Source organism: Ciconia boyciana, chromosome 2, assembly GCF_034638445.1.
Source record: "Ciconia boyciana chromosome 2, ASM3463844v1, whole genome shotgun sequence".
Classification (NCBI taxonomy): Eukaryota; Metazoa; Chordata; class Aves; order Ciconiiformes; family Ciconiidae; genus Ciconia; species Ciconia boyciana.
In genome coordinates, this window is record NC_132935.1 from 169,239,830 (window position 1) to 169,265,653 (window position 25,824).

Here is a 25,824-nt window from a genome sequence, read left to right on the forward strand (position 1 = left end):
TTTAGGATTTGAGACATGATATAACAGCTCTATACAGGTAGACAATCTGGGGAAAACAGATGCTGTAGATGTGAGACAGCAATAAGGCCCCTGGTGGCAGAGCCCTTATTTTTAAGGCTTGAAGGGAACAGAGACAAAAAAAAGAAAATGTACAAGAGGTTCACAAAATTTATCTGAAGATTGGAAGAAATATTTTACAATGAGAGATGCAGAGCTCCTGTAGCATAAGACAAGCGGTAATAGCTTTAAACACCCCTGGAAACATTCAAGGTCAGGTTGGGCGGGGCTCTGAGCAACCTGATCCAGTTGAAGCTATCCCTCCTCATGGCAAGGGGGACTAGATGACCTTTAAAGGTCCCTTCCAACCCAAACCATTCTGTGATTCTATGATTCTATGAACTCTAATTACTTAGAAGGTTGTGAGGTGATCTGATTAGAGTGTATAAGTACATCTACTGAGTAAAAATGCTGGATACTAAAGAGGTTTTTAATTGTCTAGGGGTAAGGCACAACAACAGCAACACCAAAACTAACAGCTTTAAAATGCAACAGGTCATTCCAACTGAAAATAGGCATATGCTTTTAGTGATGAAAGTGATTAACTAGTAAAATTACAGAGTGGTAGCATTTCCAGTATGTTACAATTTACTTGGTTTGTGTAACAGAGATCGTTGGAGGCCCATGTGAAATTACTTGTGATATGTAAGTGGGCAGAATTAATGGTCCTTCATGGCCTTAAATTTCGTGACTGTGAATATACAGTGGATGAAAGTTGCAAAAGACAAATCCATCAAAGGCTATTAAACACAAAGCCAACACCTCTGTCACAGTAGGTCTCTGAATCACAAATCATTATGAGCTAGGAGACCCTTCAGGGAGGTATCACTGTATGTCTACCCTATTTCTATGAACTTTTCTAGGCATTCAGTGTTGGCCACTGTCAGGAACAGGGTAAATCAGTCAGGTGTACTTATGGTTTGACTCTGTACCACCATTTTTGTGTCATTATCTGCAAAAAAGGACTAGATCTTTTTCAAGGACATACTTTAGTTCAGCCAGAAATTATAAACACTGTGAGGATCATGATACAGAATTCATGGACTACAGTGAGGTCATGCATTGGCCAGGAAGACAAATTACCATGATTATAATCTTTGACCTTGTAAAACTGAGAAAATGCATACCCTCATTAGGTGTCTGTTGTGCCTCCAGCTGGGCTTACCCTGTCATGCTCCAGGTGCATGTACTTTTGTGTGTACTTCACTTTCTTTGGGCTCCATGTCCTTGGATATTTTTCTTCCTTGTCTTCAATTGTGGTATGGGTAACTTGCTCTGTTGGATATCCTAGACAGGCTTACTTATTCTGTTGGAATAGTCTTTGCTGATCCCAAAGAAAAATGTTCAGCATATGTTACAAACACAGGAAGCTTTTGTCCCAGCTGCATTTTTAACTCCAAGAAACAGGTGAAAACAGACTCACCATCTTCTCACCTGTGAAGGAGCTGCCACTCTATCCCTAATATCCCTAACTAAAAGGTATACTTCTTTTTTTTTTTAATAAAAATACAGATGTTGTGAACTCAGATATTGTATCTGCTCATGGTGTCCATCAGTCTTCTCCAAGACTGGAATATAAATGACGTGACTCTCCCATGCGAGGGGGATGTGCAGCATATCTCATCTGGGCAACCTGCATGGGGTGGTTTCCTCCCCTCCTCCCTTGGCAGTGCTAAGCAGTTCATTTGCATCTGTGCAGTCCCTAGGATGGCTGCACTTACCTCAGTCACAGCTGACAGGATGCTGAATTTTCTCACTCCAAAGTGGTTCACAGCCAATTGCTAACACTCTGGAGAGTGCAAGCCAATCACTTGCAGATGGTCTAAGCTATTCCACAGAGAAGTTTTGGAGTTGCTGCTGGTCAGATCAGATGACCAGATACAGAGGACGATACAATCTCATCAACAGGTGCACATTTCCCCAGAAAAAGCAAGGTATTCTTGCTCAGCAGACTCCTCCATTCTTAAGTCCAGCATGAACACTTTTCTGCAGAACTTGCTCTCTTCTATTTGGCCTTAAGCATTACCATGTCACATATCCATCATGAAACATGCTTTACAGTACTGCAAAACGTGTGCAGGCTGCTAGCTTAGTCTCCTGCCAAGAGTCCTAGCCTGAACCACTACACAAGGTACTTTCTGCAACACTATCTCAGGGCTTGCCCCTCATGAGTCATGTACCGTAGCCAAGATAGTTGCTGTCTCTTGCATTTCTCTTTTGTATTGTCTTTCCTGGATGTACCTAGCGCTTACATTATCTTCTCAATATGCATGCTAAACGATTTCTTCCAGGATGCTCAAAGGTGGCAGTTTCCAGTTTACAGGTAACACAAAAACTCATTTTCCATTTACAACAGTGTTTTTCTAGTGCAAATAGCTGTAGCAAAAAGCTTGAAAATGTGACACACATGAAAAATGCAGACTGAAAAAGGGGAAGGCACATACATAGCCCCTATTTAAAATACCCAGTGAGACATAAAGCCACCTCATAATCTTTATAAGATTTTATTTCACCCTTTTTGAACACTTGGAGTTGGCAGAATTGCTTGGCTTCTGCTCATCTGATACTCCTTTTAAAATGAGTTGTTTCCTTTCACCCCTTTCTCACAGCTCCTTGGAGAATCACTCAAAATTATTCACTTTCAGTGCTCATCCTATACACACTCCCCTCCTCATCCCTCATTGTTTGCAGTGCTTCTTCAACTTAAGTCCCATTCTCTTCAGTGCTTCTTCAAATTATTCTTTGAAAGTGTACTTCATAAATATCTTCCACTGGATATTCACAAAATAATTTTCCTTTTCTTTTCCCATTAAAATTGGCACAGTATAACAGACTCACAGTCCACCAAACCCAGCACCTTCATCCTCCCAGGAGTTACTAGCTCCTTAGGAGAAAGGTGTGCAAAAAAGTATGCAAATATAGGATAATAACTCTTGGTACAGGCCAGTTTTGAATTTGAAATATCATACATGCTTCAAAGCTTTTTTCCACCCACGTTCACGCCCGATACACGGGTTATTGTTCACATCACTACCGAAATTCTCATTGAGTCTTGGTAAATCCTTGCCCCCGCAGTGCCCGCGGCAGCGTGTGCCACCCTCGCGCTGCACCGGGCGAAAACGCTCTCCGAATACGCTCTCGAGTTCTGCTGCGAGCCGGGCGGCACCCCGGCACTGCCCCGGGGGCGGCACGCGCCCTCCCGGCGCCACCGTCATCGTGCCGGCACCAGCCCCGCCGCCAGGTGGGTCCGCGGGGCCGGTGGGCGGGGCAGGCCGCTACCGGCACCGCCGCCAGATGGGCCGGGGCCGCGGGCGGTCGCTACGGCCCAAGGGCGGCCTGGGCTTGGACTCTGTGGCGGAGCCCGACCTGCTTGACGGCCAGGGCGGGACAGAGCACGGCCGGCGCCGGGGCCGCTGCCGAGCCGGATGGCGGCAGGCGGAGGCGCTGTGGTGCGCGCGGGGGCTGTGGCAGCGGGTTAGGGAGGCTGTGATAGTAAAGGGGGCCCTGGCGGCAGGTGAGGGGCGCTCTGGCAGCGGGAGGGCGCTGTGGTGGGTGAGGGCCGCTGTCGCGGCGGGGAGGCTTTGGCGAGTGAGGGGTCCTCTGGAGGCGGGGGGCTGTGGCGGCGGGTTGGGGGAGCTGTGATAGCAAGGGGTGCTCTGGCGGCGGGTGAGGGGCGCTGGGGTGGCGCGGGAGGCTCTGGCGGTGAGTCTGGGCGCTGTGGCGGGGTGGGGTGCTGTGGCGGCGGGGGGCGGCGTGAGCGAGGGGCGCTCTGATGGATGAGGGGAGCTGTGGTACTGAGGGGCGCTGTGGCGGGTGAGGAGCACTCTGGCGGGTGAGAGGGCTGTGGCGGTGAGGGGCGCTCTGGCGGGTGAAGGGCGCTGGGGCTCGGTGGTGGCACGGGGCCGTGGCGGCGGGAACGGGCTGTGGCGGCGGACCCGCAGCCTGTCCGACCGTCTCCCGAGGCTGCTGTGGACGCTGCCGGCGGGCGAGAAAGAGCTGTCCAGAAGCGGCAGGGCCGGGGCTGCCCGAATGGCTGGAAACGTACCGGCGCTGCCCCCGCCTGTCCACGGGAGGAGCTCCGCGCCGCGCCGCCCCCGCAGGGCTGGGAAGCGGGCGCAGGGACCGCGGCTACACAGTCCTCCCGTCGCCGAAGCGGCGCTGAAACGCAGGGGGTCGGAGCGCGGTTGGGCTGGAGGAGCGGTCGCTCTCGCACCGGGACCCTCTCCCCCGGCGGCGAGGGCGCTGCGGGCAGCCCGTTCCGGCGCCGAGCTGCCGCTCCTGCGCGGGCAGTGAGCGACGTGCACTTTGCAGACGGTCCCTGCGCCGCTCTCCGCAGCGCCGCGCAGGCGCCCCGCGCCCGGCGCTGGGACGGCGGCCCCGGTGCGAGCGGGAGAGCGGCGCGGCGGGGAGGAGCATGGACGGGACGGTGAGCGTTGCCCCGGGTCCCGCCGCCCCTCGCCCCAGGCTTCCGTCCGGCTCGACCCCGCGGCGGCACTTGCCGTGGCTCTGCCCTGGGCACCTGCGGGAGCTCTGGCTGCGGTACACCTCCGCCCGGGCACTGCCCCCCGCCAGCGGCACCCCCGGGCCGGGCACGGACCCCGGGTACTGGCGCTGCTCCCGCCCCGGCGCTGTCTGCAGGGCGCTCCCGACGGGGAGACTGGCAGAGTCCGGGCAGCGGACCCCGCGCCGTCGGTATGCCGCCCGGCGGTGCCCCCTCCCGCGGCGCTCCGCTGCCGCCGCACGGCTCCCCCGCGGAGCCGGGGCTGGAACTCCCCGACGACCAGCGCGCCGCTCTCTCCGTTCTTCCCTTCGGGCTCGGCGTTCCGCCGGTGCAGCCGCCCACCTGGCCGCCTCCGGTTGTCCCAGCGCGTGCCCCCGCATCCTCGTCCGAGCTGTGGTGGCTTTGCTGCCTCGCAGGGACCCAGCTGGCTTGGAGAGGCAGGCAGAAAGGGGAAGCCCAGTACTCATTTACCACTCCCAAATGTGAACTGGAAGCCCCCTCGGGAGGCTTTCGTTCAGCAGGGACTGACTTTCCTGGGGGAGACGCCAGCACTCGTCTAGAATTGCCCAGCCTGCACTGGCATGGTCCTCTGGAGAGGAGGGTCGTCTTCTTAACACCCTGTCCCTGGAGACACTCCACACCCCAGTGTTGCCCTGTGACTAACTGACAGCTGTCTCCAGTGCTCCAGGAAAACAACCAGCCTTCATGCAGGAGGTAGCACCTTTTGAGAGAGAGTATTAGTCTTGCTGCCTCTAAAGTGCCCTTCAGCTCTTTTTTCAGAGGGAGATACATAGTCCCAGATACTCTCTCAGGACAAACTCATCTGTATCTGTAGGAGGCTAATGCTCTGTACAGCCTTCCAGAAGATACTCTTGACTTCCAATACAGGCAAACCATCTCACTTTGGTGCCATGAGCTTGCTGCTGGAGATTGCTGCTCCCGCCCTCCCTCCTGTTCCCTGGGGCCTGAACTCTCCTCCATTTCCTCTATCAGCATGGCCTGTGGAGGGACACTGTGTGCAAGTTGCTGCTGGGAAAAACTTAGGTAGAAATTAAATGGGGGACTGAGGAGAAAGCAAGATCAATCACCAGTTAGCATGATCTGGGGGTGCGTTTGTGCAGTATCCTTGCGTAGTGCTGTCAGCACTGCCCTTCTTGGAGAGACTGGCATCATACTACCGCCTATCCAGGGGAGTCCTGCAGCTTCTGAAAATAACCAGTTCCTTGGTGCTGCCTCAGGAGCAATCAACAACCTACTGTTTACCATGGGGACACCACCATGAGAAACCAGCCCTTCTTCCCTGGCAGAATCCCCTGCGCTCTGTGAGGAAGAAAATCCCCACCTGGCCTTGCCTCTAAGGCAGGGTGAGAGTGAGATTCCCAACACTGTCAGCCTTTGGTTGCCTCCTTTTCTGCAGTGCTGCAGTGATGTTCCTTTCTGTTCCTCATGCACTCTCCTGGCCCAGCCGTTCTCACTTGCACTGCCTCCATTGCTGTGTTCTGCCTCAGCCACTGTTTTCCTGGACTCTATCCTTCCTTGACTTCAGCTCTGTTTTAGCACAGTTCACCATGATCTTCTTTCTGCCCTTTGTTCTTCCCTTGTTTTGACCCTGCTGGACGGAGAGCCTTGTTACTGACCCTGATGGAATTGTCTGCTCTTGTGCTGACCAGCACTGCCTAGGCTGGTGCTGTGTTGCTCATATTTTCCTTTCTTGCTTATCCATTCTTTGAGCAGTTGCTTCTAACTGCATGACTAGGTATGAACTTACACCCATGAATGCTGTGAGTGCTGGTGTTCAGATCTGTTCTGCTGTAACGCTTCTTTTCTTCATCAACTACAGTAGAGAGCTGTCAGAAGCAGCAGTGCTTTGTATACACAGGTGCAGCTGGCTCAGCTCTTCCCAAGGAGCAGCTCCCTCTTCCTTCTTACCCTAGCTCATCTTCTCTGGGATCTGTCATGAATATGCAGACACTGACGCTCCCTGACTATACCCTAAATCTGCGGGATCATTAGTTCTCCCAGTCTGCAACACTCTCACCATCCTATGAGGGCAGCTAAAAATGCCTGCTGAAATGCAGGAGCATTCTGATAGCCTTTAAGGATTTGATTTTTTAAGAATGAAAGCAAGCTGACTTGGTTAAAGTTCCTGAACTGGCCTGCTTTCCCAAGGGTTACCAGACATGTCTGATGGCAGAAACATAACTGAGAACATCTATGTAAGAAGATACCCTTGCTTCTTGGTTAGGCCAGGCAAATTCCAAGGATCCCTTCCAATCCTAACCACCCTGTGGTTCTTATTAGAGCATGTCTCAACATGTTGACAGGTTATGGACAAGTGTTGTACTTTCTTCATGTTTTCTACAATCTCCCCAAATACAAGCTGGCTCCTGTCTGTAAGCTGAATAGCCTGGAAGGATGGCCTAGTGCCTGGGCAAAAGTACTGTCTTGGCAACATGGACGTGCATCTGTGTGCAGTTGTCTGCAGAGAAGTCCCTAATCACTATATCAGTTGCATCTTTTCTTTCTTGCCTTTTCCCTCTTTTTTTTTTTTTTTCCAGTTGTGCTGCTTATGATGTGTCACATGGGTTGGTGCTGTTCTAGGAAATTTTATTTATATTGTATATTACTTCCCTCTTACTCAGTATGTACTTTCTCTTTTCAGAGCTGGATCCAAATGCATCCTTGTCCTGCTGTCTTAGAGCTGTTCCTGCTTCAGGTCAATGAGAATATCTGCTGCTAATTCATCATGACATAGTATCTGGTCTCCTGCTCCATCCTATTGGATAAGTTTCCTGCTTCCTCTTGGTCTATACACATGTGACTCCAGGTGTTCATCAGCTACCTAGTCTGGTACAGGTAGGTTTTAGCCCTTTGAAAAATGACCTGTTCTAGGTGGGAAGAATGTGTCTGTGACTTGTATTGGGACTGGAAAATGTTTGCCTTTGGACATATGGGAAATGTTATTTTGTGAAATAAGTCCTGAACTGCCTGCTTGCTGCTCTTGACCTAAGCTCGTCCTTTTACTAGCCAGCTACTTCTGTGATAGTTTCTGCTAGTGCTGGCAGGGAGGGTGCTGATTAGGCAGAGTAGACTGGCTCAGAGCAAATAATGTTAGAGAATGCAGTTGCTAAGAGCAGGCCTAACAGAGGAAAGAATGAAGAAGAGGAGTAGTAGTAGCAGGTATTCTTTGTTGTAATTCATTACTCCATTAGCTACAAGTAAATGTGATTAGTTCTTATCAGATGGTTATTGATTTGTAGGGTTACCATGCTTCTCACAGCAGGTTTAAAACAGCATGGTTAGCTCTTCCCAGCTGGTAGATTTATCCAGTACCCGCTGTTGTTGGATATGCATTGGTCATCTCTATGATACGGTACTCAGATCTGCCACTCAGGTCTTTATTTTCTACCATTAGTTCCGTTCTTCTTGTTGCTTCCACTGGTAAATATCCACCTGTATCCATCTATCTTTTTTCCCAGTCAGTACACAGTATGCCTGCAAGGGACTTTGTTTTTCCCACAACTGGGTCAGTGCTTTTTCACCTTTTACAGCCTGTACAGGCCACTTCACTGGTAGTGTAAATTGTCTGGTAGAAAAATGCATACTATTTTGTATTGGAAATAAATAGCCTAGCTTATAACTTTTCTTATTTTAAGACACATTAGGCTTATTATTGTCATCTGATTTGGCCCTTTAACAACCATATTGCTTAGCCTGCTGCAGCACAGTTATGAACTTTGGCCAGTGCCTGCTACCTCTTGCTTTTTGCTTCTGGCTGAGTAGGGAAAGTCTGTTCCAGAGAGATACCAGTTCTAGTCTACCAATCATAGCTTACATGAATTTAAGAACTGTGTTGTGCTGAGTCAGACCAAAGTATCCTGTCTCTGACTAGTAATGGATATGTGGAAAAGGAATAGGAAAATGAGGCAAATGCTGAATCTCTTTTTTTTCTTCCATATACCTTTTAAGTTTTTGCAGTTGTCTAATTATGGAGTCAGCAGTTTGGAGTAAACAATGTCAGAAAATCCCCCAAATTCTTAGGTCTGCTGTTTCAATGTTAAGTTATCTTCATTGGAAGGAGTTGTTCCAGTTTTCTGTGATTGACTTTTCTGTGACTATGTTTTCTGTCACTATTCTGTCCTCTTCTGTTCAGTTGAATGTTCTCTTGGATTCTGAGTCCAGGGGCGACTATAGGACCATTCACTTTGGCATGTTTGTAAAGGTAATGGGTACCTGTATCCAGCTCGCAGCTGTTTCTGAGTAAGGGTATGTCTTTTAGAAAGGCACTTTGGTTGTTCTCCTCATTCAGGTTCCAAATGATAGAAGACTGAGGTATGGATGAGAGCTATTTGGCAGAGAGAGAGACACCAGACAAAAAGGGGGTGACTGCAGATGCTTGGCAAAAGAAGTTGGAAGTAAAGACAATGAGGATAATAACCTGCTAAGCAGGAAACACTTTTGTGATTTTTTTACTTGTGTTTGCACTTATGGATGGTGTTGGGTTCAAGATGACCACTGAATGCGAGGCAGCAAATGTGGCAAAAGGCTTTTTCTAGTTGACATCTAGGAAAGTTTCTTTCCTTTTCAGTTCTGAGACCCCATTCCATTTCTTTCTGTTCCTGTAACTATCACATGCCATGTGCTCTATGCTGACTAACTTGTTAAGAACCCATTGATGTTAACGTTAATGTGGAATATACCTGCTAATGTATATTCCTGCAGAGAGTCCACAACCCTCGCTGGAATCGGAAGAGCTTATGTATTCAAACTCCTTTAGCTTCTCGATGAAAGGTAAGGTGCTAACTTTAACCTTCAGTACTCTTAATCCCTTGGAGCTCACTCCTCTTCCAGTGAGGTATTGCCACAGTGGTTTCCAAACAGAGTGCTTGGGCTAACACTTGGAATTTGCTGGTCTCCTCTTGAATAGCATTCCAGGAACTCAGCTTTTCTGGAAAGGTGCAGTTGGAGGAATTGAATGGTTCTTAATTTAAAATGTAAAGGATTAAGAGTTCTGGTATTATACCATGGGAGTTATCCAGATTTTTCATTTATACGGAAGTGTCCTAAGTGCATAGAAGCAAGCAAATAACTACAACTTGCATGCTTTTTCTTCTAGCTCACAGAGTTATTGCTGTGTTCTCCGTAATGCTTTCATAATGTAGACAGTGGCTAGTAGGCCTTGTTCAGGAAATGTTACTCGGAGGTCATCAAGTGAGGTATGTCTGATTTTCATGAATCGACAGCCTGAGATGCCCTTGTCAAACGTTTCTGATATTCACTGAGTAAACATGAAAGTAATAGTGATATGGTCATTCTTGTACCTGGATATATTGATAGCACTGGCACCTCAATGCTGGACACGGGTCCCATGAATTTTATGGAAAGCTGTTTTGATCTTCCTTCCATTTTTTTTTTTTAAACTCTCTATTCATTGGTTCCAGTGTTTGAGAGACAAACTTCCTGTCCTTTCCTTTATGGCCTTTGATAGTCCAATAGCCTTTACTATTTTGTACTCTTATGTACATAATGATGATGTCTGTGTTTGTCTATGGTAGTTGTTCAAAGCTAGGGATAGAAGTGTTTCTCTTTGAATGTAACTATCACCATGGCTGAAATGAAGCCCTTAGCTAGACTGAAAAATTTGCCTGCTCCAAGAATGTCAGTTTCAGAGTCTAGTCAACATTGTATCTTTTACTTTTTACCCTGAAATTTGGCACACTTATTCTCTGCCTGTGAATGAATTTTAAAAATAATCTGTTTAAAGGCAGTTCAGCTCCTTTCAAGATCCTAAACTGCAGAGAAGAAAATACAATTTACCAATCATATATTTTTAAATTTACAGGCACAGCTATTGCACTGAAGTGCGAAGTCATATAAACTCAACTTTTGATAAGCATGTGGCCTTTGATTCGCAAATGTGCTTTTGGTGATGTGAAAGAAATTTGACTTCATTTGGTGAAATTGCAAGGCCTAACAAGGCATAACATTCAAAATTTATAAATTCACTATTTTTAAAGATTTAAAACAGTCATTTTCCCCTGGCAAAATATGTATGATTCATGGCAACTGCAGAATTTACAGTTAAAAGGTGATGTCTAGATGGAGAGCAAGAGCTGTGTTTGCAGTTGTTAGGTCAGTGAGGAATGATTTTTAAATGTTACTTGTAGATAATTTTTTAAAGCTTTCCATTTCCATGGTAGAGAAAGGACATACTGTGAGGTTACTTAAGGTTTTTTATTCTTGTTTTTTCTTGTTTGAGGTCATAGGGATAACTATGTAGTAACTGGTATTCTGACCAGACTCTATGTGGACAGGGACCAATACAAGTAGTTGCAGGAGAAAGTACAAAGTTCATTCAGTGTCTGGTTCATAGAATGATAGAATGATTTGGGTTGGAAGGGACCTTCAAAGATCATCTAGTCCTGTTCCAGTGTCTCACCACCCTCATCATAAAAAATGTCTTCCTTATGTCCAATCTAAACCTACCGTCTTTCAGTTTAAAACCATTGCCCCTTGACCTATCACTATAGGCCTTGGTAAAAAGTCTCTCTCCATCTTTCTTATAAGCCCCCTTTAAGTACTCAAAGGCTACAATAAGGTCTCCCCGGAGCCTTCTCTTCTCTGGGCTTAACAACCCCAACTCTCATCTTTTCTTCATAGGAGAGGTGTTCCAGCCCTCTGACTGTTTTCATGGCCTCCTCTGCACCTGCTCTAACAGGTCCATGTCTTTCTTGTACTATGGACTGCAGAGCGGGATCCAGGTGGGGTCTCAGGAGAGTAGAGTAGAGAGGAAGAATCCCCTCTCTTGACCTGCTGGCCACGCTTCTTTTGATGCAGCCCAGGATACGACTGGCTTTCTGGGCTGCAAGTGCACATTGCTGACTCATACCTAATTTTTCATCTACCAATATCCCCAAGTCGTTCTCTGCAGAGCTGCTCTCAATCCATCCATCCCGCAGCCTGTACTGGTACTGGTGATTGCCCTGACCCAGGTGCAGGACCTTGTTGAACTTCATGAGGTTCACATAGGCCCACTCCTCCAGCCTGTCAGGGTCCCTCTGGATGGCATCCCTTCCCTCTAGCCTATCAACCACACCACTTGGCTTGATGTCATCTGCAAACATGCTGAGGGTGCACTCCATCCCCACTATCTATGTCGTTAATAAAGATATTGAACAGTACCGGTCCCAATATGGACCTCTGAGGGACACCACTTGATACTGATCTCCATTTGGACATTGAGCTGGCAGCTATTTACAGACATTTTTCTTAGAGCACAAGAACTATCGAGTCCCATGTTCAAGAAATCAGGCAAGGAAGGTGGGAAACCAGCATGGCTGAGTAAGGACCTCCTGGTCAAACTGAAACACAAGAGGGAAATGCATAGTAAGTGGAAGCAGGAACATGCATCCTGGGAAGAATACAGGGATACTGCCCAGGAGTGTAGGGATGGGATCAGGAAAGCTAAGGCACAACTGGAACTAAATTTGGCAAGGGATGTGAAGAATAATAATAAGGGCTTCTACAGGTACGCTAGTCAGACAAGGAAGAAAAAGAAATTGTACCCCACAATAAATGAGACAGGGAATCTGGTGACAACCAACATGGAGAAGGCTGAAGTACTCAACAACTTTTTTCCCCCTCAGTTTTCATTGGCAATTGCTCTCCTGAATCTCTCAAGTCCCTGAATCTCAAGGCAGGGACTGGAGGAAGGAAGTCCCACCCATTGTAGGATAAGATCAGGTTTTAGACCATCTGAGGAACCTGAACATACACAAGTCCATGGGACCTGATGAAATGCATGCCAGGGTCCTGAGGAAACTGGCTGATGGTGAATCCCGTCTCTCCCCAGTAATCTGTATTCATCAAAGAGCATCCTGTGATAGTAGAAGCCAAAGCCCTTACTGTGAGCCTTATACCTTCCAGAAAGAGAAGCTGCAGTTTGGTTAGCTATTGTAAATTAAAAATGGAATATACTGCCCGTAGAGCCTCGATCAGTGGAGGGTTTAAGAATGTGGACAAATTACCTGTTAAGAAGGGTTTCGGCAGGTCAATACTGAATTGGGGCAAGGAAGGATTTGAAGATCTTCTAATGGCCATGCTAGCCCCTCTGCTTTGATTCTGTAAATATCTTGTTTGTGATGGCTAGACTATCCTGAAGGCAAGGGGTGAAGGTTATAACAGTGTCAGCTGTGCTTATTATGTAGGACAGAGTGTCGTTGTAACTGTCAGTTAGGAGTGTGATTCCCCCCTCCCTGCTCCTAAGTGACACGGGCTGTGTGGTAATGATTTGTGGCATAGTTTGTCTCATGTCAGCTTTTGTCCACTGGCTCTTGTTCTGTCTTCTGTTTAATTTAAAAGCTTTTTATCACTTGGGATTTTGTGAATGTTGTACTTATATTGAATGTACTTAAACATCATCATCATGTTCATGTCTCAACATTATATTTAGTGCATTAAACATGTTGCATTATTTAAATCTTTCATGGATAACATTTTTCAGACTTCTGGGTTGTACTTTGCACTACTTTATTCAGTGTTCCAACAGGGACTTCTCTAGTGATTGAAGTATATAGAGAAAATCATCCTACTATCCTTGCTTCCTCCTCTTCATAAATCCAGGGTTCCTTTGGCTCTCTCTGCCACAGTGTGGCACAGGTAATTAAGTCTGAGTTGTTTTCCCACTGTGGTCCCTACTTCCTTTTCAGATTTTCCACTTTTCAAGACACGATCTCCTGCTTTAGGAGGATGTTTCTCATTCTTTGTTCTTAGATCGTTCCTTGCCTTGAAACACACACTTTGAATGGATTCATCTTAATAAGATGGCTTGATCCAACAGTTCTGTCCTGCACTCCAGTTCATTAGAGGTGACTTTGTATTAATTTCCATATGCTGAATGACACTGTTGAATGTTGTCTGACTAGTTACTAACCCTCCCTGTAAAGGTACCTTCACTTTTAACTACATTTGCTGTTTAATTTGTGCCAGCAAATTGGGGACATTATTGATATTTCATAGTGCTTATTTGTAATCAGAAAAAAATAGTCTAATAATACCCAGTCATCTCTCTAGAATGGTCTTTCAAATCCCTCATGATTAATGCTAGGCAATAAGCTGCCCCTCACAGAAGGATCCCGTTAGTTCCCAGTAGAGCCTGGCTTTTGTTCTATGGGCTTTGTTCTTTACAAACTTTCTTATTGTTTTCTTAATGCTTAACATTACAGCTCTGGATAGTCTTGTATGAATGAAAGCGTCTAGTCCAAGGGTCTCTATATATGGTTTGTAAGTAATTCTGGTGCCATTTTTGTGCTTGGTAGTCCAGATCTATTTTTCTAAGGAAGCAAACCAGCGGGGACTGCCAAGAATGCCATTGCTAGGTCTCCCTGGGATCCAGTGGTACGCATAGACCAGCTAGGGCCCAAGGCAGTGTGATGGAACACGTGAGACATCTGCTGTCATAACTTTTCTGTGGACTATCTGGTACTTCTCCTCTCTGCCATCCTCTGAAGTATATGGTGATATGTGTCTTGTGGTCGTTTGGCATGTAAAGATATTCCTGTGTGGCTTGCAAGGTCAAGAAAACTGGATGCTCCTTACCTCATTGACCCCTTTCTACATCTTGAAAGTCCCTTGGCAAATCCTATGCCACTTAGTGCCCAAGGGTAACTATTCTGCATGAAAAAGCTTTTGTTGATTTTGAGTTTGTTGCTCTTTGTTTTTGTTTGTGGTCCTCTAGTTCTTCTGTTACGAGATAATGTGCTCCTAGTTTTGTCTCAGTGCTAGTCTTAATTCCGTATACTTCCCCCATCTCCTGCAATATAAACAAGCACTCTCTTTCAGTTCCTCTTCATGAGAGAATTGTTTTGTACCTAGTCTTTCCATATCTGTATCTTTATTAATTCTGCTGTATACTTTTTAGAGATGTGACCAGCACTGGCTGCAGTATGATAAAAGCAAGAGAGAACTACTGACTGATATCGTGTTCTGTAATATCTTCTGTCAGGCTCTTCGTAACTCCTTCAAATTTTATTTTCTGAGTGAATGCTTCTGTCAAGAGCTGCAGCCATCCTCATCTGCTAATATACGTAACAATGTAAATTGCATGTGAAGTTGTAATTAGTGGAGTCCTGTCTTTTATTCAAAGGATTGGTGTCTAAGCATGCCACTGCAGATAAGGAGTCAGCACGTCTTCTGTAGGGGCAAATGGTGCCCCACGGGTCTGTTATGTTCCTATTCTTTATCTGTTGTGCCCCTATTTTATTAGGATTAGAATTCTTTGGCAGGTCATGTGAATAAGAGTGGGCCTGTCAGCGTATTGTACATAAGTGTTTTGAAAATGCTCTCAGCAAGGCTTGTAAAGAATGTTAAAGCTAATAAGGGAAGTATATAGTCAATAAGGAAAATTCCTCATAAGCAGTAAGGAAATATAGGAAATCACAGAATCACAGAATAGTTGAGGTTGGAAGGGACCTCTGGAGGTCAACTTGTCCAACTCCCCTACTCAAGCAGAGCTGATTGCCCAGGACCATGTCACAGAATCACAGAATCGTATAGGTTAGAAAAGACCTTTAAGATAATCGAGTCCAACCGTAAACCTAACACTACCAAGACCATCACTACACCATGTCCCTAAGCACCTCATCCAAACGGCTTTTAAATACCTCCAGGGATGGCGACTCAACCACTTCCCTGGGCAGCCTGTTCCAATGCTTGATAACCCTTTCAGTGAAGTAACGTTTCCTAATATCCAGTCTAAACCTCCCCTGGCACAACTTGACGCCATTTCCTCTCGTCCTATCACTTGTTACCTGGGAGAAGAGATCGACCCCCACCTCTCTACAACCTCCTTTCAGGTAGTTGTAGAGAGCAATAAGGTCTCCCCTCAGCCTTCTTTTCTCCAAGCTAAACGACCCCTGTTCCCTCAGCCGCTCCTCATAAGACTTCTGCTCTAGACCCTTCCCCAGCTTCGTTGCCCTTCTCTGGACACGCTCCAGCCCTAAATGTCTCTCTTGTAGTGGGGGGCCCAAAACTGAACACAGTATTCGAGGTGCGGCCTCACCAGTGCCGAGTACAGGGGCACGATCACTTCCCTAGTCCTGCTGGCCACACTATTTCTGATACAAGCCAGGATGCCATTGGCTTTCTTGGCCACCTGGGCACACTGCTGGCTCATATTCAGGCGGCTGTTGACCAACACCCCCAGGTCCTTTTCTGCCTGGCAGCTTTCCAGCCGCTCTTCCCCAAGCCTGTAGCGTTGCATGGGGTTGCTGTGGCCCAAGTGCAGGACCTGGCACTTGGCCTTGTTGAACCTCATACAATTGACCTTGGCCCATCGATCCAGCCTGTCCAGGTCCTTCTGCAGAGCCTTCCTACCCTCAAGCAGATCAACGCTCCCGCACAACTTGGTGTCATCTGCAAACTTACTGAGGGTGCACTCGATCCCTTCATCCAGATCATTGATAAAGATATTAAACAGAACTGGCCCCAACACAGAGCCCTGGGGAACACTGCTTGTGACCGGCCGCCAACTGGAGTAAACTCCATTCACCACCACTCTTTGGGCCCGGCCATCCAGCCAGTTCTTTACCCAGGGAAGAGTACGCCCGTCCAAGCCATGAGCAGCCAGTTTCTCCAGGAGAATGCTGTGGGAAACCATGTCAAAGGCTTTACTGAAGTCTAGGTAGACAACATCCACAGCCTTTCCCTCATCTACTAGGCGGGTCACCTTGTCGTACAAGGAGATCAGGTTGGTCAAGCAGGACCTGTCCAGACAGCCTCTAAATATCTCCAAGGTGGGAGACTCCACAACCTGTCTGGGCAACCCATTCTACTGCTCAGTAGAAAAATAGTCTTTGTAAAATAGTCACTGTAAAATAGTCTTTGCTGATGTGCCAAGGGAACCTCCTGTGTTTCAGTTTGTGCGCATTGCCTCTGATCCTGTCACTGGGCACCACTGAAAAGAGCTTGGCTCCATCCTCTTTGCACCCTCCATCAGGTATTTATATACACTGATGAGATCCCCTCCAAGCCTTCTCTTCTCCAGGCTAAACAATCCCAGCGCTCTTGGCTTTTCCTCATAGGAGGGATAGTAGAACCTAAACCCGTCTCTTAAGATTAGGGAAGAGTGTTTCAAAACTGGATGATAATATGGCAGAATAAATTTAAGGTAGATGAATTAATATGTAAAGTGTGTAGAGAAAATAAGCCTACCAATGTAGCCACATTGTTGTCAAAATTATCTCTTTTGGCCTAGGAAAGAAATCTTTAGCATCTTTATAGATAGTTCTCTGCAAACATGAGCTTAACAGTAGCAATTAAAATGGAAAATTCGATGTTAGATATTATAGGAAAAGAATGAACAAAACTGAAGTTATTGTTATAATATTATATAAAGCCATGGTTCACCTATGTCCTGAAGTGTGAATGCAGTTCTATATCTCTTAAGATGCAGGGACTAGTAGAACTAGAAGAATTCTAGAAAAAGTGATAAGTAAGAGGTGGAGAGATTTCCATCAGAGGAGGTATGTGAGAATTCTTTAGAAAAATGATAGACAAAGATAACTGTGCTAGAGATCATCAGTCATCATGGAGGAAAGGCAAATGACTATTTATAGAACATAGGGACTTATGATTTATAGAACATATGGACATGTGATGAAATTATCAGGCAACAGGCTTAAAACAAACACAAAGTTGTTGTTTTTTTTTTTCAGCTCATGCCAAATTAGGTTGTAGCATTTACTACTAAAAGATGTTTCAGCTGTCTACAGTATAGATGGTTCAAACACAGGTATTACACAAGTCCATTGCTGGCTATTAAATGTGGTAGTGCAGGCTCAGGATGTTAGTGAACCACGGCTGTTAGAAACAGGAAAGTCATACAAGGGGAATATGTATGTCTTGGTTTTTTGCAATAATAGTGTTGTGGCTATGATGCTCTACCCATATAGTAAAAAAAGTTTTAATGTACAGGAGCGTGTTTATTAGAATACCTGATACACTTGTAAAAAAAAAATCAGAAGATTTTCTTTTTTTAATTTTATTTCTTATAGTCTTTCTTTGAGCATCTGGTACTAACTGTTAGCTAAGTAGACCTTTGGTCTGAGATCTGATGGTGTCAGAAATGTGAATTTTTCCACAGTCTCTGTTAAAAGTCTGAGGATAGTAAATGATAAAGGCTTCATTTATTCCAGATGTCAGCCATTGTTGTTAAGCAACTTTAAAGGGGAAAAAAAAAAAGAGGTTAAATAGTTTAGCTGAAACTCCCTTCCCTATCTTTGACTTTGTTGTTTCTTTCATGTATTAGCCCTCTGAACTATACAGGCTTCCCATACCTGTACAAGTATTTTGTACGGATTTAAAATTGAATATAAAAATACTTTGTTTCTATTTATAGAGCGTACTTTGGGTGGGAAGGAAAGTGAAGATAGGAGAACATTTTTTGAAAATCAGTTTTCACCAAAAGGAAGTAAAACTTCACAAGCCCGGTTATGTTTTTCTTAGTAAGTCATGTAGCGGGTGTTCTGCATGGTGTGGATAGATGGGGTCCCTGGAAGCAGGTGGTAAGTTTAGGGTTTTCTTTGAGTTTCATGCAAGGATGAAGGTGCCTTGGAGAGAAGCAGAACACAGATGTCTCAGATGATACCATCCCATAGGCCTGGGTGACACAGGGTGGGAGAGTTCCCCTTCTGGATTTACAGAATTGAGAGAAAAGCTTAACAGAAGAGTTATGCTGCTGTGTAGTGAGTGTTGTGCATAGCAGAGTCCCTTGACTTTTAATTTGAAAAACAAACCTAGCAAGTACCAAACAAAAACACTATTCAAAAGACAAAGTTAAAATGAAACCCTCTGAAATCTATTGCTCAATTCACATGAAAAGAGTGGGAAATTCTCAAATATTTTAGCGAGGATCTACCTGCACTTAATGCTAATCTGATGGTTTACTTGCTATTTAGATTGCACTGTCACATATGACTCTTCTTGTCTTTTCTTTCCTCTGCTGTCCCTCCTTGAACTGTTCTGTGGAGGCCTATTCCTCACATCACATTTTGACTCTCCTGTGCTCTGTTTCTACTGCACAGAATCTTGTTCCTGTGCACCACTGCTTCTTGCCACAGTAGAGAGCTAAATACTTCTTTGCATCAGTATAGTAAAGACACCTGAGTGCGTGTTGAAGCACTCAGCTTAAGGAAGAGTCAAAAGGCAGAGGAGCAGTGGTGGGCTAGGAAGTAGTGCCTTGAAAATGGGAGGAAAATGAGGAAAAGAATAAATGATAGAGGAAGGGGTAGGGAGCTCTGGTGAATGACCAGAGTTCTGGAAGTGGGCTTTGGGGTTGTTTTGAGATGAAATGCAGATTAGGAAACGAAAACCAGCCAGCTGCAGGGTATGCAAAAAGTGTTGGGGAAGAGAGCTGTAAATATGGAGAGCTTTCTTTATCCAGGACAACTTAACCTCTTTTGCCTGCCTGCCATGTACTCTTGCTCCTGTTGAAAAAAAAAAACAAACAAGTAGGAAAAGGAAATGGTGGGAAGTGGTTTCAGTTTGTTTGGGGAGAACTTTTTGGCTTCAGGAATGGAGCTGTGTGTGATGGCTGGGTGGGAGGAACCTGACTTGACCTGAGAACTTGGCTTTTGGAGATCCTCTTTTTTTTATTGTCATGGGACCAGAACTTGCAATTGTGGAGAGAAATACTGTTATGCAAATTAGAATGCACATTAATATTAGACATTTTCTTTACAAAAGACATTTAATCCCTCAATAAAAGTATTACAAGTTAAGGTGGGTAATAATCTTACAGTTATGGTTATATTATGAAGTACTTGCTTATTTTCTCTGTAAGTGCTTCAGGTCACTTCTTAGGTACAGACTTTCAGTCTAGTTCCTTCAAGCACCTGTAGGTTATTGCTGAATTTTCCCAGCTTTCCAGGTATGTATAGAATGGATGGTGATTCTCCAGCAAAACTGGCAGCAGCTACTCAGTTGTGCTGACATAGCTAGGCCTTGAGCAGAACGCTTACAAAGGGACCATGCCTGGGTTGTACTTCCATCTCTCACTTCTTTCTCCTACTCAGCCAAACATTCTCGGTGGCTTCTTGTTTGAATGCTGAGCCTGTGTGGACAACACTCATGTGGACATGTCTTCCCTGAGTGGCTGTTGCTGCCCCACAGTTTCTCTATTGCATTCTGCCATTCAGCAGGGGAATAGCTTCTAGGAAGCTCTTGTGTGCTACATGGCAGAGGCCATATGAGAGTCTGACTGTGTATCCTTTCACCCCATCACATAGCATTGGTACCATCTAATACAACTTGTCTCTTAACTCTCTGTCCTGCAACTGTTTTTCCTTCTCCATAGTCACTGACAGTGCTGTCATAGACTGGGGTTTTTTTGTCTTGCCAGATCTGTGCTCCATCTCCTTTCTTGCCCCAGTAACTTCCTTGCACCTTCTTTGTGGGTCTCCTATGTCACTTTCTAGTAAATGCTTTCTATACATCTTTAAATCCTTCCTTGATCCCTTTTCCTTATTTGGTCTTACCGTGCTTTTCTCCCCATCTTCATGTTTTGTACTGTCTCTATGTTTTCAAAGTTTCTGTTGCTATTTCCCTTCCTCCTATTTTACCCCTTACACCTGTGTTTTGGCTTTGTTCTTCATGGCTGTTTCAGGGTACCAGGATGACCTTGCTGCTGCATTAGTATGCATCAGCTGCTTGTACCAGGTTGTCCCTGGCTCATGCACCCACTTTAGTTCTTGCTTTGCATGGACAGTTTATGTGCATTGTTTCTTCCCTGTTTCTGATTGGAAGGTTTTGAAAGACCATTCTCATTGGAAGAACCTTTGTAGGTTTCTTGCTTCCCAAGAGTGTACATCCCATGCAACAAGTGGTCTGCCTGCCCTTTCAGGCTCTCTAAATGTACATTTATTTATATTTAGTTTTTTGTTCCCAGTTCACCAAATGTCTTGGATAAGAGTATAAATGACTTGTCCTGTCTCCTTGTGACTTATGCAAGCTTAATTAGTATTCATTTCCATTTCATACTTTCTCCTAAGTCACTGACAAATATATTACATGATGTTAAGCAGACAACAGGTCCTATCTGATGATGATTCTTCATTTAGCTGTTATTATTTAGGATTTGCTCTCTTTTGACATATATGAAGTATGTGCTGTATTGATTTTTGTGGAGGGTTGAGTATTTTATTCAAAATGTTATAGGGTACAGCCGATATCTCAACAGTATATACCTGAGTCAGAATCTAGGGTTTCTCTTAACCTGACCAGCATTTAAACTGTTGAAATCCTGAAACTGTCCCCTGGGCTTTCTTAATCTTTTTTTCTCCAAAACTCACTCTTCCTGAAGGGCCAGCACTGAGCCAGCAACATGTGGCAATCTTGCTTTTACTCTTTTTCTAATTATACCACATTAATCCAAAGTAGTTTGTTTCAAATGCCTACAATCACAGCTATGTACAAGTGAATTTTATTGTGAATTTTCTTCACCTTTCCTGTTTCCCATTTGTAAAAATGTTTCCAACTGTTCTGCTTCTTTCTTATCTTTGAAAACTTTTAAATCATGGTTTGACATAAATGGAATTTATTGGTAAAGCTGATTTAAGAAGTTCCCACTCTGCCCTGGCTGCTTCTTGCGGTGGTTTGTTTCTCCCCTGCACTGTTTTGCTGTAGCAACTTGTAGGACCTGTAAATGAGGTTAACACTGGTTCTTAACCTGAACAGTATTAATCTGTCACAGCATTCCTCTGTCACTTCTAACTTGTGAAGAAATTCTTGAAACATGAGGAAAACAAGGACTGGGGCCCAGCTAAAGACAATGAGACAGTGTTCTTCAGCTGATGCTGCTCTGGGCATAATCATTGTTCCTGGAGTTTGCTCAGCAGTTTTTTATCACGGCAACTAATTGAAGAGTAGCAGTTTACAAACACCAGTCACTTTGCAACTGTACATCTCAGTACTCGTTAAATAGTTATGTTATTCAAAATGCTTTTGCTATACTATACTGTGATTTCTTGGTTTAAATTCTGGCACCCTGCATTACAAGTGCATAAAGAAGATGTGGTTTATTTGATTAATTGTAGATGTCTACAACTGAACTAGTTGTCATAGGTTCCTTTTACAGTGAGTAGACGGTTTGACTCACCACACTGTAATATAAAGACCTAAATAGATAATGCTGTCATCTCCTGAAACATCCCTAAAAGTGCCTGTTTCTCTCTGTTGACTGTCAAGGGTGGTCAACTCATAAATATTGCACACACCTGCACTGGGTTGAGATGAAGTCTACCAAATGTCTGTTACCAGCTGGCTAGGTTAGAGCCCCAGGTCTAACCTCAGTTAAACAAACATACTCACGTGATCAATGGTGTATGGAAGGCTGTATGAACAAATTGGCATTTTTTTAATAAATAGCCTTATGAAAATATATCAGCTTAGTTTGACAAGATATGTTTTCCGTAAAACCATTTTGATTAGTGTTAACTATAAAACGTTCTTTAGTAGTACTAATATTTCCTGAGTACTATGGCAGCAATACTGTTAGACTGTCAGACTTACTGGTCTATAATAGTCATGTTACCCAGTTCACTATTCTTAATTATCTGATACAGCATTAACTTTCTTCCATTCTTTAGTGTTTCAAGATTTCTTATGTCAACAGTAATGGTCTAAGGAATGCACAAGTTATTTCTCGTAAAGCTGTTGAATGGCAGTGTCCAGCTAATAATTTTAAATGGTCTAACTTTAGCACACCTGTGTAGGAACGGTTGTAGTTATAAGCATTTTGTTAGTTTGTCACCAATATAAACTGTGAGCATCTCCTCTGACTTATTTCTAAATACTTAACAGCATGCTTATTGTCAACAATTTTATAAATTCTCTTGATAGTGCATCAAACATTAGTTATTTTTAGGAGGACATTTTTGTTACTGAAATACTACTTAAAAATATTTTCTTTTGTTTTTGACTTTGTATCATCATGGATTTTGAATCAATTATGTTAAGTTCTCTAATTGAATGTTATAGCAGAGACTGCAATGTAAAAGCTGTCAGTATCACTTGTACTATTTATTTTATTGCCTCTTTTTTTTTATTCTATTGTTACTCTCCCATCTAAAGGAGAATCTTTTGAATTATGTTGTTATTGTTTGGGATTATGGTTTTTTGAGTTTCCAATAAAGTGCTCTTAAATGAAGAGCTCTCCCATATTGCTCCTGTTTTCTTAAACATAAGTAACTGAAATTCAGAGTTTTTAATACTTACTATTGAGTATTTTCTGTCTGGAGCAATTTGGTCTTTGAGAAAGCACTGTACATATGTATTTTCATGATGTACATATGTATTTTCAGTATTTTCAATATTGTTCATATTTTTAAGATATAAGTATGCATAAAAGGCATGTTACTTCATGTCAGTGACAGAGTGTATGCACAAGTACTACCATCTATATTAATATTCATTCTATGGATAAGAAGAGTGCTTGTTGCCTTTTGGCTAGGCCCTATTTCTGCAAAAACAGAGCAGTGCTTCTTAGCAGATAGCCTGTGGGTCAGGCTCCTTCTTGTTCCTGCCAGCATGCAATGCAAAAGTTCGTCCTGCTGTTGGGTGCATTCTTTTCTTTAAGGCTTTTCCCTGCTATCATTTCCTGACATCTGCTGCCCCAGAAAAAGTTCCTTCACTTTGAACTTCATAGGAAAGGCAGATAAATAATTAGACACCTGTGCACAATGTAGCTCACATCACACAGACTTAGTGTGAGTGAAGACACATACAGGGCTGAGGATTCATTTTGATAAGCACAGTTCCATTGGCCAGGAGCAGACATCTATCCCTTTACTTTTACTTTTCCTCTTTGCAGTGAAGGTAAATAATATTATCTTCACTTTGAGAGCAGAGACATTTGGGTGCTCAGGAATGGAGTGGTAGTTAATGATTTTATGTTCCATGATTTCTGACTGTAGAAACATTATTCAGAGGCAATGCAGGTCTGGCATTAGCTTTTGTCTTCCCGGTAAATTATTTGGTTTTTTTTCAGATCCATATCAGATGAAGTAGAGATAGTTAAGCTCAACATTTAATTACAGTGTTACATATAAGTACCACCTAGTGACAGCCCCCTTCACAGATTTGCACTTTGTTGTAGCTTTCACTTATTTTACTACCCACTTCTGTATTATTTATCTTTCTGTATAAAACCAGTGGCAATGGTAAGATTTCTTAGATATTATAGACTCAGGTACTTCTTCTTCTGGGGCTCAAAGCTCTCTTTGAGGAAAGCTGCTGTTTACGTATAGTCACCAAAGACTTCAAGAGGCCACGTAATGCAGAGGTGGCCAGTATGTATTTCTTGACCAGTTCAAGCTCTTGTGACAGGCTGCATCACTTGGTCAGCAGTGGAGCTGTGCTGGCACTGAGGTTACAGAGTAATCTGAATCCTTGGATGCAGGAGGAAATATATGGAAGGAGATATCAGATGACAGAATTAGTGCAGTGATGAATAATAGGGAAGATTATACATACCGACCAATTTGGACTATTTATATAGTTGATTTATATGGTAGGTTCCTTTTAACACCCCTGATTTTTTTGTGGAATAATATACAAGGATCATATATTGAGAAACACACAGATGAATTTTTATAGAAAGAGTAGTTGTAAGTGGGCTTTGGGATTGTGGTAGTAAAGGAATAAAAACAGATGCCATTCTAGGGACATTACTGCATATTACTCTAATACAGGTTCCGTTTCTAGTATCTGTACTTCAAGAAGGCTGATGGAATATGAAAGTGTTCAGAAGAGACGTATAAAGAGATTAAAGATGTAGTTAATACTGTTTTATAGCGAGCAACCACAAGGACTCTCTGTATTTCATTCACTCAAGGGAGGTTGACAGAGGGATTTTATTCTGATTTTAAAGAATCTAAAAGGGGAAGGTAATTTGCAAGGCCATTTTATATGAAGACATGGATTTCTAATCTGATATGCGTAGCACAGATGAGCATTGCCTCTTGCTCTATGTGAATTTAGGAATTATTGCTGCTACTGCCATTAGTTAAAGTATGTGGCCACACACAGCCCAGGAAGTCTTGGTAAGGTGGAAAAGGCATGTCTGGGAGCTATAAGTAGTGAAATTCAAACATGAAGGCATAGTTTTACAAGAAGGACAATTAAACAGTGGAAGAACAGATGTCAGGAAACAGTAGATCCTGGATCGTTGGGATTCTTTAAATTAGGATTGCATGGCTTTCCAGCATCTTTATAGCTTTTAAGTTAGAGTAAATTCTGTGAAGAATCTGTTGAGTGAGGGATTGTTGGTTGGTGCTGTGGGAGCAGCTGTCCTGGATCACGTCATGGGTGTAATGCAATATTTTGATAGTGGTTGAGAGTAACTTTAAGGAGGAGTATGAAAACAGAGGAGGACTATGATGGTACTTGGCCCTGAATACTCTCCTAGAGCGAACCAGAGGTATAGCATAGATATGGTGCCATTGTATATAAGATAAGGTCCAATTGTTGTAATAGGCCCTCTAGCCTTAGAGTCTACGTAAGCATTTCCTTCAGATAATTAATATCTCTGGGAGTTTCTGAAGTACAAAAATGTAAATGTATGCTTGGAATAATTTATTGGACTTCATGTTTCCCAGGCTGTGTGTGTTTGTGTGCAGGCACTACAGGTGGGCCCCTTTAGATCTGTTTTATCCTTCCCAAGGGCGCTCTCGCTCCCATTGCTTTGCACCATGTACTTCCCCCCCTGGTCTCCATTCCCTCACTTAACTTGGAAGCTGTTATCACCTCGCCTAACATACTGGGTTGTTATTCTTCCTCACCAGGTTGGCAAGCCTGTGGCCAAAGATGCTCCTGCACCATGTTGTCAAATGAATCTTGTCTCATGCTAGCAGTTCTCATTCCTCAAAGAGGCAACCATGGCCACAGAAGCCAAAGCTCTGTCTGTGACACAGTCACACAGCTAGTTGTTAACTTGCAGGATAAATCTGCTCCTAGAAGGCTCTGCAGAGCCTTCCCCTGCACCTGTAAGGTCAGGAAGATTACCTGGGGTGCCATGTCCTTCAGCTGTGCCCCCAGAGCTCTGTCATCCCTCTTGATTTGCCTCCAGGACTCCCTAGGCTGTGTTTTTATTCACCATGTGGATGAGCAGCAAGGGGTGAGGGTTCAAAGCGTGGACAAGCCTCAGTAGTCTCCCTGCAACAACCTGGATCAGGGTCCCTAGTTAACAACAAACCTCCCATGACAACATGTCT

The 25,824-nt window shown here is 44.1% G+C and overlaps 1 protein-coding gene across 4 annotated transcripts in view; it reads left to right on the forward strand.

The window, feature by feature from the left end:
* The first annotated feature begins 3,555 nt into the window (after positions 1-3,555).
* Positions 3,556-25,824, forward strand: part of SMARCD3 (SWI/SNF related BAF chromatin remodeling complex subunit D3) — a 116,807-nt gene continuing 94,538 nt past the window's right edge. The window contains exons 1-2 of one of the 4 annotated variants that reach the window (XM_072855028.1): positions 3,556-3,571; positions 7,221-7,414. The gene's annotated coding sequence lies outside the window, so the exon portion shown is untranslated. Of the gene's footprint in view, positions 3,572-4,208; positions 4,484-4,595; positions 5,273-5,736; positions 5,923-7,220; positions 7,415-25,824 lie in introns of those variants that run through there. The other 3 variants (XM_072855025.1, XM_072855026.1, XM_072855027.1) reach the window with 3 other exon arrangements.